Consider the following 20043-nt stretch of genomic DNA (forward strand, 5'->3'; position numbering starts at 1 on the left):
GATCAACGTAAGGAACACTTTAGCGCGCATCTCCAGGCATTCAGAACAGAGCCTGCCGTGTAAGTTCTATGTAAACTTTAGGTGTTTTAGAGACATTGGTATTAGGAGAGAAAGAGTTCTCACTGCAGTTTCTTTTATTTGTCCATTCTAAAACTTTCGCAGTGCCTGGGACTACCTGTTCTTATACCTGCTGGCAAAGGCCTGCTTTGGGGTTCTGGCATAAATTACCTTCTCAGGAACTTCATAGAAAGCCACCCAAATAGGTGTAGGATAGGGGCTAAGAAAAGACCAATGAGTCATGGGGGAGGGGACAAACAAGTGGCTAGGAAGGTGGGAGGATTGGAGGGGGAGGCTCAGTGAACATACAACATCTCTTACTTCTAGGAAGGGAGAGAGGAGAGGGAGGGAGGGGGAAGGGGCGAGGGAAGGGAACAACTGTGAACTTTCAGGCATCTAGGTAGCTACGATGAGCTATTGTTTTTCCGAATGGTCAAACGTCCAGCATCTCACCTTTCACCCGAGTAGAAGTCCCATGCCTATGACAGTTTGTTTATTAAGTACCCACCTTGGCTGCCCAGCTACTCACTCAACCCAAAGCAAGGTCTCTTTCTTAGGACATCCTTACTCACGTCATTGTTAAACCTTCCCCTCCAATCATTCCCACTTAAGATTTTAAGCACTATTTTGAATGTTCTCATTCTTAGGATTTGAGCCCAAAAGGAGCTAGCTATATGATCTTCAATAGGCTGCTTATATTTCTGATCTTTATTTCCTGATCTGTAAGCTGTAGTTCATTTTGGCCACCTCGTCAGGATTAGCGAGTAGAATCCGACCAGTGCTACCACAGGGCTTAGAGCAGGTAGGAGGGAGGAAGCATTAGGAAGGAGATAATATTAGAGTCATAATAATAGTGGCAACAGTTTTTGAGGTCCTAGTATTTTCTCATTTAATCCATATAACTTTACTATGAAGTGGGTTCTATTTTTTATCTTTGGGTCAAAGCAAAAGAAAATAAAACCACAAAAAAAAAAAAAATTCAAGGCTTACCAGAGACCCATTGACCACTCAACAAACCTTTATAGAGTGCTTTGTCTATGGAAGACACTTTTCTAGAAGCTTGGGACTCACTAGTACAGACGTGACATACATTTCTCTTTTGTCAAACTTTCATTTTAGTTGGGAACCCCAAGTCAACGGGTAAAACCGCTGCAGCCTGTGCAGAGTTCTTCAAAGCCGACAAGAGTCTTGTGGGAGTTTCTCAGATAGTTAACTGACTCTCAGTGGAGGAACCAAAGAAGCCATCCTGAAAGAAGGATTTGGCCATGAAAGCACTGCAGGGAGAGAGGGGGGAATGGTCAAAACAGGAAGAAACAATGCTGAAGAGGATAAAAAACAGGGTCCCGATTAAGGGAGGCACAAGGACCCTCAGCACTGCCACAAGGGCCTGGGAATATGTCCTCCCTCACGCAATGCGAAGACTGAGGAGGAATAAAGCTGGACGGTAAGTAATGGAGCTAAGTTAAAACATTTAAATATCTATCTAAGTTTGGTGTGGTGAACCATTTGTAAGGGGAGAGAGAGTGTAGAGAGACAGGTGCGGGAGATGTGGGGGAACAGATGAACACAGGTATGGGGCACTGGGGTGAGGAATAAAGAAGATGGTTGCCCATGACAAATGGGAGACCTGATTTCGTTATTGCTCTTTTCAAAATGTCTCACACTGTAACCCAGGCTGGCCTGGAACCTATCATGTAGCCCAGGCTTGCCTCAAGCTCAGCAGCTCTACTCCCTTGGCCTCCCAAGTGCTGAGATGATAGTCACGAGCCATTCGCTACACCCGGCAAAGAGACCGATCTTTAAGACAGCGCCACTGTGACTGGCAGGCTTGGGGGCAAAAGAGAAAAGCCAGCACTCGGGAAGGGGTCGCTATGTTCAGCGTCTGGGTAACTTATGCCCTATAAGCAAAGATTACAGAAGAAATGGGTTCTGAGAAAAAAGAAAGGAGGCATTTAAATGAAGAGCTGAATGAGAGGGTTTCATGCCAGCATCCAGATGTGGGGTCTGACAGAAAGTAAAATACGGGCCTGTTTGCATATCCAGGAACTCTGGAGGACCTGTGGCGTGGAGAGAAGACACACAGAGAAAGAACCCTCCTCTGTCTGAACCCTGAGTGGTCCAGATGCTGATAGAACAGGCAGAGATCACGTTTCCAGGGACAGGAGAAGAGAAATCTGTCCCAGGACATCAGGTAATAAGAAGTTACTCTAAATTACTGATGCCATGCTTGCCAGGACTCCCGTGGGGCCTGACACATAGAACCCTCTCTATAAACACTATGGCTCTCACTTCAAACTCCACGTTTATGCCAACTCTGATTTAGTCGTCACCATGTGGTCTACTCAGCATCACAGATGTTCCTAAGTCAGAATTTATATAGACCCTAGATATTCCCTTTTCTTTTTCTTTTTGGGGTTTTTAAGACAGGGTTTCTTTGTATAACAGTCCCGGCTGTCCTGGAACTCACTTTATGGACCAGGCTGGCCTCCAATTCACTGAGATCCACCTGCCTCTGCCTCCCAAGAGCTGGAATTAAAGGCATGCACCACCATCACCTGGCTGACTTCTAGGTATTTTTAAAGGCACTGCTTGATAGAGTATAACAGCAATCACTACAGCAACACCTGTCAGTAGCTTCTATCTTCCATTCATTCGTCAAATACTATGCGTTTGCCCTTAGATCCTGCAGTTCAGGCCCAGAGGAGAAGTTGGGAATCATGAAGTCCCTCCTTTGTGGAACTGACGCTGGGTAGGGGGTTCCCCATTCCATCTCCTCTTGTTCCTTCATGGCTTGACCACAGATCACATTCATTCCCAGACTCACAAATATTCATTCCACCCTCCTCACCCTTGTTCCTCCCCTCTACTTATTCAAATCCTCCATTTCTGTAGAAGCCAACACATCTAAAAATAGTGTGTTATGCTCTTGCGTGTTATGCTCTTGATCTATTTGCCTTTGGCTCTCGCTCCCTCCTACAGAGGTGCACGCCTGCCTATAGAGAGATCAAGAGCCTCCAACAGACCCCAGTATGGCAGCTTTTGCAGAGATCATAGATCTCTCTCTCTTACTCTGTGCAAACCCATCAAAGAACCAAGCATAGCAAAGAACGTGCATAGATGAAGAAGCTGGGACCTGAGCCTTGGTGGGTGAATTTAGGAGCCACTGGGTACTGCAGAGAAAAGAATGGGCCAGAGGAAACAGAGGGGAGAGGGAACGGGCGGAACAAACAGCTTCAGGACAGGAGACCCGGGGAAGGATTTCTGGCTGTTCTGAACTATCCTACCCAGTCCACTACCTGTGACTAAGATCAGACCTGGTGCACCATTCCGGGCTTTTCTCAGGAGCTCAGGCTCAAGGTGAGGCTCCAGAAGAAAGGTCAGTTCATCTCCAGTAAGCAGAGCCTGTATTAGGAACATTTGGGGGGGAGGGTGTTAACCTAATTAACACCAAAGCCTCTCCGTCACGGAGATTATTAGTCTTATGCGCCTCTATTAGGCAGCTGGACACCGGTGAGTTTTCTTATATTCCAGCAGATGGAGCTACAGCCTAGAAATGGCCTAGATCCCTGGTTCTCAACTTGTGGGCTGCGACCCCCTCTTGGCACACTTCATCTCCAAAAGTTATTTACATTTACGATTCACAACCGCAGAAAAATTAAAGTTAAGAAGTATCAACAAAAATAATTTCATGGTTGAGGGTCACCGCAATGGGAAGAACCGTATTGAAGGGCTGCGGTTTTAGGGAATTATGATGGAGATGGCTGTTCTAGATGCTTCAGCGGCTCTGCCCACCACTCTAACAAATCTGAGAGGTGAATGAGGAAAGAGCAATAACCAGTAAAAGAGTGTTACTCGGTATAGAGTCTGTGGTTGTGCAGGTCCTGATCTTAGTGTCTGACCCACAGGACACAGCCAATAGTGAATGAATACATGTGTCTTTAATCAAGAATGACGTCAAAGTGATAATTCTCCCCATAAATGTGTCATCAATTAAGAATGAAGTTAAAGTACTAATTCTCCCCTCCTTATTCTTGTTTTGTTCTGCCTTCTTTGTTTTGTATATTTATGCCTTTTTGGACATCCGTATTCCATCAAAATGTTGAAATCATTTTGTGAAACTTGCCTTCAGGGTCAAATGGGTGACAAAGGACGTGCTGGAAGAGGCACGTGTTAAAAATAACCCTACGGGTGTTGCTGTCTGTTTCCCAGGCCTTGAAACTGTGGCTCTGGGCACTGTTTGTTGAAGGGTTTCCCCTTAGACATTACCTGCATCAGCGCCGCCAGGGTTATTTGCCAAAAATTCCCATTCCTAGCCACACTCCAATCAAGTTGCATTCTTTTGCAAACCAAGCTTGAAAATCTCTCCCAGAGAGGAAGGGCAGTCAGCAAACACTCATCTGAATTCTCCAATTTTGAAAAATACTTTGAAAAGTAGATAGATGTTTTTCATAATGCATATTGAACATAAAATCTGACCAATTTACTATCTGAAGTTCTGAGCTTCTTTTAGATTACCTGGGGTGACGGTGTGCATACCTATTGTTGTGGAGATATTTGTGGGAACAGAAAGATCTGCCCTTGACCCTCTTGGGGACACCATGCAATGTGTACTATTTACACTGAATCGTGTCTCTAATATCCAAAGGTTTTTTTTTTTTCTTTTCAAAGTACACACCAACCCAAATGCTTCAAATGGATGGTCTTAAACTGGATTCTCGGGTTCTGTCCATAGGCAGTGCTTGAAGTGGGAATATTTCAGTTCTGGGGTGAAGAGCGGAGCCTAAATAAAGAATCTTGGGCCAGAGAAATGGGTAAAGGTGCTTGTTACCAATCCTGATGGCCTGAGTTCAATCCTTGGAACCCACATGATGGAAGGAGATAAACTGACACCTGCAAGTTGTCCTCTAACTACACAGATGCTGTGCACAAGCATAGGTGCACACACAGAGACACAACAACACACACACACAAACAAACAGATGAAAAATGATTAACTATTAACTATTAAATGAGGAGTATTTTAGGATTTCAATTTTATCCCTGAGAATAAAGGAAAACTTTACAGGCCTCTTTTTCTAAAAATTGACATCTCACATCTCCTTCATCAAATATTTATTACTTGTATGATAGATTATAGTACCTTATATAGGTGTGTGTGTGTGTAGTAAAATGAAAGAAATATTTTTTCAGGTTCTTTAAATATTTTGGGGTTCTAGAGCTGAGGGTGCCATTCAGTGTTGCATGCTTTTCTGGCACCTACCAATCCCAGCATCTGTGAGACCCAAAGTTATATTTTAAGTTTTACTTACTATGCGTCAGGGATCCATGAAACAAAAATGTCCCTGATCTGCAAGCCTCTTGCCCAAGCACAGATCGTTCTGAAACGCTGGAGGCTGCTGTTTATGGGAGATACCAGTCACATGTTATCACTCCCCTATACAAGTTTATTTGACCGAACTGCACCAGATGGGCTTGATCACATGGGGGCGGGAGGTTCACAGGCAGGAAATACATCAGCATACACACCTGCCCCTGACTGGATGTAGGCTGAAGGTGTGTCAAGATGCATGCCTGCCCCTGATTGGACTTGATAGGAAATGCAATGAATTATGGGTTTTCCTTCTTAAGCTGCTTCAAACTGTGACTCAGGAACATTTCCCAGGAACTTGAGTATGGACCTAGCCAGAGCCCACTCACCTGGCCAGTGTTTAATAAAGCTTGCTTCAGATTTGGCTCTAAACGGTGGTAGTAGTTTTATTCTTGATGGGTGGGATTAACACATCCCACAAACTGAGTATGGTGAGGTAGTATGGCAGGAGGATCAATTCAAAGTCATCCTGAGCTAAGCAGCAGGTTCAGTTCCAGGGCAGCCTAGGGTTAAATAAGATCCTATCTGAAAACAAAAATTATGCTTTAATATATAACCTCTAGAACCCAGAAGTTGTCATGAATACAGAAGGCGCTGTGGTACATTCTAGAACATCATGTAAATGTGCAGGATAAAAGAGGTGTATGTACTAAGAAAGAACTGGAAAATCTCTCAAGACCAGCCCAGAACTTAATCAGGTCAAAGGTCAGTGAGCTGTCTTTAGCAGAACTCTCAAGATCCCAAAGTCGCATGCCTGGGGTCTCTTTCTATATGGCTATGCAATCATTAATGCATATATAAAAGGCCCTACTGAATTTCAAGGCAAGGTATTAAAATTTCCAGCTAAAACATTTATGTAACACAAATTAGAACAGAAGAAAAATGCGATCTAAGTTCACTGTCTCACAAACAATAGACGGCATTGTGCTTGCTCACGGTGTGAAGACTGATGATTGGCTAATGTTCAACACCTTTGTTAGAACCTTAACTGGAGATAGGGCTTTTATAGAGGTAATCTGTGAAAGTGTTACATGCTAAAATGATGCCATGAGGGGGAGCCCTAATCTAATGTGCTTCTTGTCTTCATCTGGAAGGGAAGCTGGGGGGCTGGGGCTGCAGTTCACTAGGTATAGTTGCCATGATAAAAAAAAAAAAACACATGAGAATAAAGCAATTTATGGATGAAAATGTCTATTATAGCTGAAGGTTCCTGGTGCGTTGGAGTGAAGATGAGGTGTTGAAACAGGAGCGGTGGCAGGGCTGCGTCCCCAGCACCCGGCCGCCCGCATGGCTAGCTCACGCCCGAAATAACAACACACAAACTGTATTCATTTAAAGAACTGCTTGGCCCATGAACTCTAACCCTTACAGGCTAATTCTCGCCCCTGGACTAGCCCATTTCTAATAATGTTTGTAAGCACGCCAAGGTGCGCTTACCGGGAAGATTCTAGCCTAAGTCCATCGTGGGTTGGAGTTGCCTGGGAGAGCTGAGCATGGCGTCTCTGCTCCAGCAGAGCTGTCGGGTCTGTCCCCGGAAGCAGAGCAGAGTCTGACCTCACTTCCTCTTCCGCCCAGAATTCTATTCTGTTTACTCCTCCCATCTATGTTCCAAGCTGAGGCCAAGCAGTTGGTTTATTATAACTTAACCAATGAAATCAACAGATTGATATATGACACTCCCACATCACTTCCCCTTTTTTCTGTTTAAACAAAAAAGAAAGGCTTTAACTTTAGCATAGTAAAATTACATATAACAAAACAGTTATCAAGTAAGAATTACAGTTACAATATTTATATCTAATTTATCTCTTACCATAACTAAGGAAAACTATAACTATTCATTCTTTAACTCTATCAAAGACTCCAGAAGGATATAATATTACCTATCAAACAAGAAATAAGAAAACTCTAGAAATGACAGAGACATCTCGCTGCCTGGACAGTCACCCAAAGTTCCTCTGTACCGTTGGGGCATCCATCTTCGGCCTACAGGCCCATAGTATCCAGCAGACATTCTCATCAAGCAAGAAATTCCAAAGACAGTTCAGTCACTTTTTGCTGTGTCCTGCAGAATGTCTCACAGACTCTTTCATGAAGCAGGAACCCCAAAAGGTCATCTCACCTTTAGGCAAGTTCAGCAGTCCTCTCTCTGCGGGTTCTCTGTGTCCAGTTTATGCAACAGTCCAGGCAAGAGCAGTTTCTTGCCCAAATGGCTATCAAACTCCATAAGGATTCTCTTCGATGCCCATCTTCCTCTTGAAATAGATTGGTGCTGCCAGGAGCAAATGTGTCTCATTGTCATGAAAAACCCTAAGTTATTAAAATATCTTAAATGCCATATTCTGCAGCCTTTGAAAGATATGAAGAATGCCTATCTAACTAAAATATCTCTCTATATATCTAGAAAATCTAACTAACATGACTACAAGCTTAAGTATTAGCGATGATTATCCATTAACAACCTATATTTCCTAATTATACATTACATTTTTAAATGAATTACACAATCACAATACCTTAATCAAGATCAAAAATCATATACATATAACAAAATTGACCATAAAATCCATACCAATGTAAATTATTCATATCTACATCATATCCCCCTTTAAATGTAAAAGAACATTTATAAACAATATTTGGGAACATGGGCGTAGTTTTTCTCTCCAAACTGCTTCCTGCTGAATAGGGGCGTCGTTAATTAGGTCTTTCATGGTATAACCTGTGTGCTAGTTTCATCTCAGTTGGCAGTTGAGCGAAGCAATTTTTTTTGAGGGTGTTTACAGCAACCTTTCAGGAGGGCGTGGTCTATCATACCAAATTGGAATAGATGCAATCCACAGGGTCTCATCCTCTGCAAAAACAAAAGAAGACCCTCTCCAAAGCATCATATCCTTAGACCCAAATTCTGAAATCATAATACCCTCATGAAATCCATTTTGGTTTAGCTTGGCAGCCCATACAATGAAATGTCTCTCTGTACTTAGCTCCTTCACAGTCAAAAATTTTAAAGAAAACACAATGTACATAATCCAGACTCTCTGTGAATTTTTCATTTTTACGTGGCTTATTTTTTTTTTTCTCTTAATCTATAACTATCTGTACTCTGTCTCTTTAAAGACTTTATCCCCTTTTTTTTAAGGGCATTAACTTTATTCTTTCTCTCTCTATTTTTTTTTTTCTCTCAAGCCTACGTACACTCATCCAACATTGTGATCCATTTAGTGGTCTGTCTGAATCTGTTTTATTGTGAATCTGTAATTTTTTCACTATCTAGGAGCATTTCTTAAAATGTTAAACAGTTCTTAAAAACTTAAGTTGCACCATGTACAGGTAATATGGTACTGCTTGTGTCCTGCTCAGTCTAAACCTTAACTGCACGGTTTTAAGGTAATTACGGTAGTTCCTGCCTGAGATCAGCACAGTTCAGCATGGAGCAAGCCACTCCTGCCTCAGAGTCATTTGGTGCTTCTGAGCTGAGCACAGTTCCAGGCACACAGCAGTTCACATTGGAGCCGCAATCAGCAGTTTAACTCTGAGACTGAGTGTGCAGCACAGAAACTCTTTTCATCCAAGTTACAGCCAAATCTGACAGGCAGACAGAAAAAGGGGAAATGATGTGGGAGTGATTTCTTGTTAATAAAGAAACTGCCTTGGCCCATTTTATTGGATAGAAAATTAGGTAGGCGGAGTAGACAGAGGAGAATGCTGGGAAAAAGAAGCTGTGTGAGGAGTCGCCATGGTTCTCCCGCTCCAGACAGACGCAGGTTAAGATCCTCCCTGGTAAGCCAGCTCGTGGGCTACACAGAATATTAGAAATGGGTTAGAACAATATGTAAGAGCTAGCCATAAGGAACTGGAACTATCCGGGCCAGGCAGTGTTTGAAAGAATACAGTTTCCGTGTAATTATTTCTGGGCATAAGCTAGCCATGCGGGCGGCCGGGTGCCGGGGACGCAGCCCTGCCGCCGTCCCTATTTCAACAATGAGGGGTATGTCTCCAGTGGTGGGGGAGGCATATAGCAGGCTCTTGGAACAGGAAGCAAAAAGGTGATGTTTTCCATTACAAACAAGGTGCAGATAGTGAACAGGAAATAGGGCAAGGCTGTAAACTCCCAAAGCCTGCCCCAAAATAGCTCCACCAATAGGGAACCAAGTATTTAAATTCCTCGGCCTCTAGGGGACAGTTCTCATTCAAGGGACCAGGAAATGTCCACACTTGTCCAGCAGGCAGGAAACTCTGGACTCTACCCCTATATTCTGGGCACTTCATAAAAACCATGCATGGGTGCCCGTAACCCGTATGATAGAGTCAGGGAAATAAGCAGTTCATGTCACTCTTAGCTAAATGCTGAGTGTGATGTCAGCCTGAGACACAGGAGACCCTGGCACAAAGGGAAAAGTGTGTGTGAGTAGGGAGCGAGGGAGGACAATAGGTAAACAAAAGGTAGCTGCTCGCAATCCTAGGGTGAAAGCCTGGGACAGACCCTCCCCTCCCTGGCCTCGAAAGAAACCCATCTCACCAATGTTATGAGCTTGGATTTCTGTCTTGTAGAACTGTGAGACAGTGTGGAATACAGCTAACGATACTCTGCTATGGCAGTTGTGGCAAAATAATATATGATGTTTAGTTTAGTGGCAGAGGAAGGCATCATGGTCTTCATATGTACCGTGGGTAGCTATTCCACCGCTGTGCTCCCTTAAGGCCCATTCTTTTGTGTTTGGTTCTTTCTTTTATTTCTTCCTTAAAAAAAAAAAAAAAAGATTAAGGGGCTTTAGAAGGATGGGGCAGTGGTTAAGAGCACTGACAGCTCTCGTGGAGGACCTGGGTTTGATTCCTAGTACCTACATGGCAGCCCCTCTATAACTCAGACCACCTAGGGGATCCATGGCCACGTTCTGGCCTCTGCAGATACCAAGCATACACACGGTTCACAGACCTACATGTAATGTCCAAATCTGCTGGTCTTTACTGACTGTCTTTCTAGATAATCTTTCCATTGTGAAGAGTGAGGCATTGACATCGTCTACTGTTATTGTAGCCTGCCTACTTCTCAGCACTGTGCTGTTAATGCTTGCTTTGCATATTTGGATGTTCTGGTGCTATGTGAACATGTATTTATAACTGGAAGGTTCTCTTGGTTCATCGGTCCCTATATTGTGTGTTGATTTAGGTTTTTATTTATTTTGTTTGTTTGTTTGTTTGTTTTGTTTTTGAAATAGGGTCCTGCTATATAGCTCTAGCTGGCCGGACCTTTCTATGTAGACCAGGCTTGTCCTGTGGCAACCCTCCTCTTGCTGCCTCTGTGAAAGCTGGGATTATAGTTATGCACTGCCGTGACTTCCTCTGACAGTTTTGACAGTCTAATTTTTGTCATGATAAGTATAGTCACAGTGTTCTGGAATATTCCTTTACAGGGTGTGCAGATATTTCACTGTGACAGGTGTAATAAAAGGCTAAACTGCCAATAGCCTGGAAGGATTTGGGGGGCAGAGAGAATACTGGGAAGAAGGAGAGTCACAAGTGGACTAGAGGCACAGACATGCAAGAAGAGAGGTAAAGGTCATGAGTCACATGGCAACACGTAGATGAATAGAAATGGGTTCATTTAGGTTTTAAGAGCAAGTTAGAAGCAAGCCTAAACTATGGGCTGAGCTTTCATAATTAATAAGAAGTCTCATGTGGTTATCTGGGAGCTGACTGGCAGGACAGAAAGCCTACCTACATCACATCTGTTGTCTTTGTGATGTATTTTACATAAGATAACTTTGTCTGTTCTTTCGCCTTCCATCTATGGATATTCTTATTATAAAGTTGGTCCCTTATATGCAACACATGGTTAGTTCTCGGTTTTAGGTCTATTCTCACATGCTGTTTCTTTAGATTAGAGAATTTAATCAATTTATAGTCACAGTAATTACTGATAGGTTAGGGATTACATTGCCATTTTGTTAATGGTTTTCTGAATGTTTCTGAATGTTTTGTAGGTTCTTCTTAAAGGTTTTATTTCTTGCTGTTTTTTTAACGTAATAATTTTTGTAGTAGTGTTTTTGGTTTTTTTTAATTATTTATTTACTTTTTGTGTATTTACTAATTTTTTTTTCTTTGCTTTTTGGAGATCTCATCTAGGCTGGCCTCAAACTTCCTATGTAGCCAAGAATGACTTTGAACATCTGATCCTCTTGCCTTACACCAAGTTATTTTTTTTTTTTTGGTGGTTACAATGAGACTTGGGGGGATATAACTTCTATTTATATTATTATTAATATTGTTTTATTATTAATGTCATAATTTACTTCTTTGCATATTGTACACCTTTAGCAAATTTATAGCTTTAGCTATCTTTAGGTCACTTTGCCATCCTTACACTTTCAGGGTTTTTTAATATGACTATATTCTTTTCAGTGACCCTCACACAGTCATTGGTTTTCATGTTGCTAGTTTCTCTCACATCAATATGGAGGATTCCCTTTAAACTTCTCTCACAGAGTTTAATAGTGGTGAGCTCCCACAGATTTTGTTTGGTTCAGTATGTTTTATTCTCTTTAAAGGACAGCCTTGTACGGCATAGTACTGTGGACACCAGGTTTTTCCTCACACCGTTCTGCTGTCTCCTGACCTGAAAATTTTCTGCTGGAAAGTCTGCTGGTAGTTTAAAGAATTTTCTTTTTGTGGTGAATTACAATTCCCTTGATACTTTCATCCCTTCTGTTTCAGCCACCAAGATGTAAATGTGGCCCTTTTCTGGTCACTTCATGTTAAGCTACTTGCCTGTGGGGTGGTTTGGGGGGTTTCTTTCCTGAAGTAAGTATAGGCTTGCTAGAAGCCATTCTTACTTACCATTTGGTCTGATAAAATGAACTCTACTAGAAGCAATATGCTATTTTCCCCCACAGACTTTTTCTCACTATTGATACAAACCAGTTACAGAAAAACAATAAGCTTGTTATCAGTAGGCAGAAGGAAACAATAAAAATCAAAACATGGAGGAGTGATGCCGAAAATGAAAGAACAATAGAAAAGTTCATAGAGACCATAAGATCATTTCCTGTAAAGATGACAGATCCTTCCCTAAACTAGAAAAAAGGCAACCCTTAAAAAGATACAGTAAAAATTAAAGACACAGTAATACAGTCAGTTTTACAGCAGAAGAACAAAGGATGGTGAGGCTGCAATGAAGAATTACATCAACAAGGCATAATCAGAAAGAATGAATACTCCCTAGAAAACATATCACTGGTTTATACTGAATTACAAGGAACCATGGTGTATGAACAAATTACCAGTGTCAAAGGAAATTAAATCCTCGATCCAAAGCTTCTCAATAATTAAAAAGCCTAGGACCTGATAGTACATTCTATCAAACATTTAAAGGAGAATTAATATCAGTCCTTACACTTTCCCAGAAACTTGGTGAGGGCAACATTTCCAAGCTGATTTGGTAAGGCCAACATTGCCATGAAACAGAAGCTAGATGAAGACTCTCGAGAAAATGATGGGCCACTATCCCTGATAACCATGGAAACATCCTCAGTAAAAATCTTCACAGCAGTTTCAACAACCTATTCATGAGGCCAGACATCATGATCAGGAAGAGGTGTTAGGGTGGGCATGCTGCCTTCTGTGCCTCTGATCTTAGCAGGTGACAGGAGGAAGAGCTGAAGTTCAAGGTCTTTCTCAGTTAACTACGTTAATACTTAAGGCTAGCTTGACTCACGTGAGACCTTTTCACAAACAAACAAACATGCCCACAAATACAGTTTTCTTCGTTTGGGGGAAAATGTTGAGCAGAAATTATATTGTAAGGAGAAAATGAACATACATTTTGTTGGGTTTGCCTAACACTAGAATTTTTTTTTTTATTATATTGACAGGATACAAGGCTAAATGGCAGGCTGATTTAATACTACTATATAATGATTATATAGTAATTCTAAACTCTCAGTCACAGGAAGAAAATAGCAATAGAAAAGAGCGTTTGCCTAGTGTGTGCAAAGCCCTGGGTTTGGTCCACGGCGGGGCATGAACTAGGTGCGATGGCGCATGCCTTTAATCCCAACACAAGAGGATCATAAATTCAAGGTTATCCTCAGAAACAAGGTGAGTCCCAAGGCAGATGACAATGACCCAATTTGAGAAAAGTGGCAACAGTATAAGTTGTAACCATAAAGCTGCTGTTTCACCTACATTATTTTCATTGTTACCACACTAGCAAGCCAAAGAAATTTCTGTTGCTGTAAAGTTATATTAAATTAAATGACAGTTTGGAAATAAAGAGAAAACACTAGATTTTCTCTAAAAGACAAATAATTCAGGCATGAATAAGACTGCGGATAGAAAATACCCATGAGTATCCTAAATCAATCTGTGCTTATTTTTTTATTTGTATTTTGTTGGCAGGGAGTTGCCATAGAAAAATAAATCTTCTGGAAAGAATCTGTGTAAGTGAGTCTCACATGTGGTTTCAAGCAAAAAGTCCCACTGTCAGGTATGGTGAAAGAAAACCACTGTAATGCCCATGCCTTCCCCAGACTGAAAACCTCTTTCCTGGCTGACAGACTGATAGCTTCAGGCCAACTTTCCTCATTTGCTGTCCAAGGTCTTCCCAAGTCTCAAGTGCCTGAGGTCAAACTCACTCGAAATAAAGGGAAAAGTTGGAGTTGCTGTCTGGCTCACCATCTAAGGAAACCAAGCAGAAAAACACAGGGGCTCAAAGAGTGGGAAGCAAAAATAGGAAGAGTTGATCAGCGTGCTGGCCCAGCTGCGTCAAGATTTAAAAAAAAAAAAAGCGTCTGGAAACAGGTGGCAAAGAGTAAAAATACCAGACGCACACGGGTTAATTAAGAATGACAGTAGCAGCTGGATAAGGAACGTGAGAGTGGAAGTGGAATTAAGCTTGGTTTCTGAAGCCGAGGAAGTTCCGAGTGACCCAACCGTGCAGTGAGCCCTACCTCAGTATGAGCCCTGTAGGGTGAGACCTGCCTTTCACTATTCCTCTTCCCTCTTTGACAGGCATTCCACAGCTTCCACCTTGGGCAATGCGGAGCCCATGAAGACCTAGGGCCAGCTTGGAAAACAGGAAGAGAGACTCAACATCTTCATTAGCACAAGAGAGCTGTTATGAAGAGGTCTGTCTTTACACAAAGTTCGTAGTGTTTTAATGTCATTTTCACATGAATGTTTTTACTCGCTGAAACTTCAGATCATTCACTTCTAGGAAAAGTTCCAAAGGAGTCCAACAGGCCTGGGTCTGTCACCAAATCAGCATCAGATATCAGCAGTTAGGTTTTGTGAACTTCTAGTTTATTGTTTTCTTCTTCTTCTTCCTCTTCTTCTTCTTCTTCTTCTTCTTCTTCTTCTTCTTCTTCTTCTTCTTCTTCTTCTTCTTCTTCTTCTTCTTCTTCTTCTTCTTCTTCTTCTTCTTCCTGCTCCTCCTCCTCCTCCTCCTCTTCTTCTTCTCCTCCTCCTCCTCTTCTTCTTCCTCTCCTCCTCCTTCTCTTCTTCTTCTCCTCCTTCTCTTCCTCCTCCTCCTTCTCCTCCTCCTCCTCTTCTTCTTCCTCTCCTCCTCCTTCTCTTCTTCTTCTCCTCCTTCTCTTCCTCCTCCTCCTCTTCTTCTTCCTCCTCATCCTCTTTCTCCTCCTCTCACTTCTCCTCCTCCTCCTCTTTCTCACCCTCCTCCTCTTCTTCATGGTTGAATCTGCCAGAATTTTCCAAAATACTTTAAAAACAGTAAGTTACTATATAGATGTTATATATTATTTAATGAACATTTTATTTTTTGCTTACAGCAATATGTACATTCTAGGGACCATCAGGGTTTTCAGTTTTAAAGAAAATAAAGAAAAAGAAAGACTTTTCCACTTGAAACTATCTTATTCTTAATATATCCAGTATAAGCCCTATTCTCTTTCTTCTGTCTGTGTGTGGAAGGCATGACTGCACACACAGTCAGCGGATCATTTCCTGTCCTGGCTACTGATTCTTCTAAAACCTTGGTCTTGGAAAAAGACCTAAAGGCATCTTTGTGTTATACTTCCTTGAGCAGAAATTTATCTAAAAAAAATATAGTGGAATTAAGTATCAAGGCCAGTTGATAGACAAAGAATTAAGTAAAATTATCAAAGAGTTCTTCAAGATAAAAAAGAAAATAGAAAATCCAAAGTAAATTTTAAGGCCCAGGAAACAGTAACTGTGAGCATAGACAGGATGACCTCTCCATAGTAGTATGTTTTGCTTATGGATTTCAACTAAGCCCCGATTGAAAGTATAATTTTTTAAGTATGTCTTTACTGATCATGTATAGATTTTCTCTTTGTCATTCATTATCATTATTATCACAATATTTTGCTTTTGTTTTTTTCAGGACAAGGTTTCTCTCTGTGTAACTCTGGCCATCCTGGAACTCGGTCTGTAGATCAGGCTGACTTCAAACTCAGAGATCTGCCTGCCTCTGTCTCCCGAGTGCTGGAATTAAAGGTGTGTGCCACCACCACCTGGCCCCATTGTTCTTTAAATGATATTTGACAGCAACTACTGGCAGAACATTTCCCTTGTTTGAGGAATTATAAATAATCTGAGCTAATTTAAAGAGAGGCTATGCAAGAACTATGTCTTTTTGAGTAAGAGCCCTGAGCACACACACAGTTTGGCATTCTTGGGTAGATGCTATGTATGGGAAGAATGTATCCATTATTGTGTCTTATTAATAAATAAGAATACTAAGTGTAAAGAAGTCAACGAGTGGAGAATGAATGAAGACCGCTCTTTTCTGTTTCAACATTTATTCTTTCTTTTCTGCTGTTTTCCCATTCATTAATTCTCTTGACACAGCCTATATGTGTAACCTCTGGCTGAGTGTGTCAGCTTTCCTCCTCCCACTCTACCAGAGACCATGATAACAATGGAAAAAGACAAGGGTTGCTGTAGCACGATTAATAAAAACCCAGAGGCAGATATTGGGGTTCAACCTAAGGGTCAAAGAAACAAAAAAGCCAAGCCACTACAGAGCTCTTACCTCTATGAAATTTTCAGACTGAAAAAGAGCAAGTTCCTGTCTCATCCTGCCTTATATTCCTCTCCAGTGCAGTGTTTAAAGGAGTGCACCCTCACCGCCTATGGCTAACAGTGTGACTGCTGTAGAGGTGTATGCCACCACTGCCTGGCCTGTATGGCTGACTACTGTGACTGTTTTGCATTCTGGTCTTCAGGCAAACTTTATTTTAAGCTTTATTTATTAAAATGCAAATGAAATATCACTCCAGGTTGCTCTGGCCCATGGTCTTGAAGATTCAAGTGCCTGATCAGTTGTCACTGTGGTTTTGGGACCTGCAGTCAGGCAGCATGTCAGAGCAGAAACACATGTCAGAACAGGGCCACTCGCCTATGGCTGGGAAGCAAAAGAAAGGAAAGAAGAGACAGACATCCCACAATTCCCTGTGATAGCATGCCCCCCAATGACCAGAGACCTCCCAGTAAATAGGTCTTATTTCTTATTTTTACCAGCTTCCCATAGTGCCGAACTGTGTTGTAGGAGCTGCGGGCCGCTTCCCGCCTCCCAGCTCCCAGCCACCGGCTATATTTATACCCGAAATAACAACACACAAGCTGTATTCATATAAACACTGCTTGGCCCATTTCTATTAATGTGTGTAGCACCATGAGGTGGTGACTTACCAGGGAGATTCTAGCCTACGCCCATCTTGGGTCAGAGCTTCATTGCATCTGCCCTGGAGAGCAGAGGCATGGCGTCTGGCTCACTTCCTCTTCCTCCCAGCATTCTGTTCTGTTTACTCCACCCACCTATGTTCTACCTATCAGGCCAAGGAGTTTCTTTATTAACCAATGATCTTACTCCATCAGAACTGAGTCAAGCCTTCAACACATGGGTCTTTGAAGACAGTCCAGATCCAAACTAAGGGTGTATTGATCTGACAATGGCTTGTTTGAAAGAATCGTCTTAGTTTGGGTGGATTACACATGCGCACCAAGGCTATGCATGCTAGCAGGTTACACGCCCCCAAGATCATTCATTAGTTCACACGGAGTCCTCCTGTGACACAGCGACGTGAGAGCCAGGGCAGCATCACTGACTTCCGCCTCCTTCTCTTCTCTCCTCAGTGCCGTCTCCTAACATTTCTTCCATTAGTCTTTTTGGGCTAATTTTGACAACAAAATGATGTCATACAACTCTGTCCATTGAGAGACCTCCTCATTAACACAATGGTAGTCATTGCACCTGATATCTCAGGGGATTTCTCCTGGACTCTTTGGCTAGGCCATCCATGATTTCTCACACTTCATGAAGTTCCTTCTCTTTCTCTTTTAAAGATTTCCTTTTAGTTAAAGTTATGAGTATGCTTGTGTGTCTGTGTGGAAGTGTGTGCATTTGAGTGCAATTGTCTGCCAAGGCTTTGGATCCCCTGGGGCTGGAGTTGCAGGTGGTTGTGATCTATTCCGTGTGCATGCTGAAAACTAAATGCATTTCTTCTTCACAAGCGGTATACATGCTTAACAACTGAGCTATCTCTTCCATGGCTTTTTTTTTTTTAAAAATATGCTTTCAATTGAGACAAAATTACATCCCTTTCCTCCCTCTAGCCACCTGCCTGCTATCCTCCCTTGAGCCTCTCCCATGTCTCCCCTCTTTTAAGTTGTAGCCTCTTTTTCTTTTATTATTATTGTTCACACATATAAGCATACATACACAAGTATATATATACACACACACAAACACACACAACCTGCTGAGCTTGATTTTATTGATGATAAGCACATGGTCTCAAAGCTGTCCACTCTAAGTTGGACAGCCAACAGGGGTTCCTGCCTGGGAGAGGATAATTCTCATTCTCCCGGCATTCATCAGTTGTTTATAGTTCTTTGTCTAGGGCCAGCACTGTGAAATCCTCCACCTTTCACATTACCACACCTGCTGATATTGCCATTGTTCCAGCCTTGTTTATATGGCCATTTCTAGTAGAGACTTTCACAGAAGACTTTCAGATATTACAATTTTCCAAGCACACGCACCCCTGTTCCAAGGTGTTCTCTTGAGCCATAGATGTAGGAGCTATAATATAGATACATCCACTGGGGTGGGATCCCAGCGATCTCTTAATTTCTGCACTGTGTCCAGTTCTCGTTTTCTGTGATGGTCTCCATTTGTTGTAGAGGCGCTGTTTTGATGAGGGGCTGCAGCTTCACTTGCCCGTCTGAATAAGGATAAGATTTAAATGCAGTAAGGAATTATGCCAGTCTAGCAAAATGATGGCACTAGAGTCTGGCCAAGTGTCCCTGACCTCACTAGCCCTGGGAAGCTAGCTAGGTTTCAGGTAACAGGCATGGTTTCCCTCCTGTTAAGTGGGCTTTAAGTACAATTAGAGAATAGTTGGTTGCCACTGACATAGAGTGCTACTTATTGTACCTTTGAGCAGTCTTATTGCCATAGGCCTTGGTTTCTTCTCAGGGCTTTAGGATGGGCCCCTATTGCTGTAGACACTGAACACTTAGGCACAGGGCTCAAATGACCTGAGCTGGAACTGACTTAAAGCCTCCTCCCTGCTGTCTAACTTCCACAGTTTCAAAAAATATTCATGCAAACTATCAAGGGAGGGAATCACTCAGTAGTCCTACCCAGGTGCAACACCTATGAACCATGAAATACCTGTACATATATATCTATACACACACATAAATAAATAAAGTATTAAAATAGATGTTAGCATTTAACTATTACTCAGATTAGCCAGTGGAACATAGTGAATGCCCAGAAACTTCTCAGTATCTTCTTCCAGCGAGTACCCACATGTAAACAAGAAATATCTATCTTCTATCACTATAAATTAATTTTTGATTGTAATTCATATTCATATAGTCTTTTTTGTAGGGACATTATTTTAGATTGTATCTGAGTTCTTTTATTTTTTTGTGAGACACAAGTTGTAGCTAGCATCATATTTTTCTTTTTATCATTATGAAGTATCATATTGTATGCATATGCAATTATTTATATATTCTACTGTTGGTAGACATCTAGATGGACTTTCCCGTCAAGAAACTGTGCATGCAGCTGTCATTTGTGAAATTTTCTGTTTATTTCCTTAGGTGGAAGGTGACATATTTTTATCACAATGGGTCAAATTGTAAAATGTTTTTCATTTCTGCATTGTATATGGTCTCTTTAACATTTACCCGATATCGTTGCTTTAAAACGTATCATTAGATAATATGTAAACAAATAGTGTGTCTCAATAAAACTTTATAGAGAGCAGAGTTGAGCTGCAGAGCTGAGCTTGCTGTAGTCACTTTACCTGACACTTAGAAAATGCTGGATGTTGTGATGGTTGTGTATTTGCTAGTTGCCCAAAAATTTGTGCCGCTCCATTTTTCCACCCGCAAGGAATGAGAATTCTCCATCTTCACCTCTACAAACAGAAAATGCTGCACTTCTTCCCGTTTAGATATTAGCATTATGGAGGCTGGAGAGAGGCTCAGAGGTTAAAAGCACTGATTGCTCTCCCAGCACCCACATGGCAGCCCACAACTGTCTACATCTTCAGTTCCAGGAGACACAGCACCCTGACACATACATAACATGTAGGCAAAACACCAATGCACATAAA

General features: G+C 41.9%; 1 long non-coding RNA gene across 1 annotated transcript in view; it reads left to right on the forward strand.

Annotated features, from left to right (window-relative positions):
* LOC126511977 (uncharacterized) overlaps positions 1–14795 on the forward strand; it is a 69591-nt gene extending 54796 nt beyond the window's left edge. Inside the window, exons 5-8 of the long non-coding RNA XR_007594853.1 lie at positions 1177–1501; positions 2101–2248; positions 13826–13866; positions 14438–14795. This is a non-coding gene — a long non-coding RNA (uncharacterized lncRNA). The remainder of the gene's footprint in view (positions 1–1176; positions 1502–2100; positions 2249–13825; positions 13867–14437) is intronic.
* Positions 14796–20043: the final 5248 nt, after the last annotated feature.

The sequence above is a fragment of the Alexandromys fortis genome, unplaced genomic scaffold, assembly GCF_014885135.2.
Source record: "Alexandromys fortis isolate MF-2015 unplaced genomic scaffold, M_Fortis_MF-2015_v1.1 scaffold_107, whole genome shotgun sequence".
NCBI lineage: Eukaryota > Metazoa > Chordata > Mammalia > Rodentia > Cricetidae > Alexandromys > Alexandromys fortis.